Source organism: Buceros rhinoceros, unplaced genomic scaffold (assembly GCF_000710305.1).
Source record: "Buceros rhinoceros silvestris isolate BGI_N320 unplaced genomic scaffold, ASM71030v1 scaffold44047, whole genome shotgun sequence".
Taxonomy (NCBI): domain Eukaryota; kingdom Metazoa; phylum Chordata; class Aves; order Bucerotiformes; family Bucerotidae; genus Buceros; species Buceros rhinoceros.
In genome coordinates, this window is record NW_010422399.1 from 1 (window position 1) to 286 (window position 286).

A 286-nucleotide genomic window follows, 5' to 3' on the forward strand; every position below is an offset into this window, starting at 1 on the left:
AGGGGCGCTCCGCAGCTGCTCTGCTGCCCTCCAGCGCCGGCCGTCGGGGCCGGCCCAGCACCGGCGCAGGACTGCCGGGCTGTCACAGGCAAGGCGCAACGCCAGGGCAGGTGCTCCATCTGAGGGGCAGAAGTTTGGATTTGTCCCCCCGCTCCTTTTCCATGCTCCTTAGGGGGCATTAGAAGTGTTGGAAACGCCTGCATACCTTCGAGTCTGTTCCGACTTGACCTGCCCGTGACTGGGTGCTGCTGGCTCGCCCAGCCCCCTGGGCAGCTTGAGGTGGGGA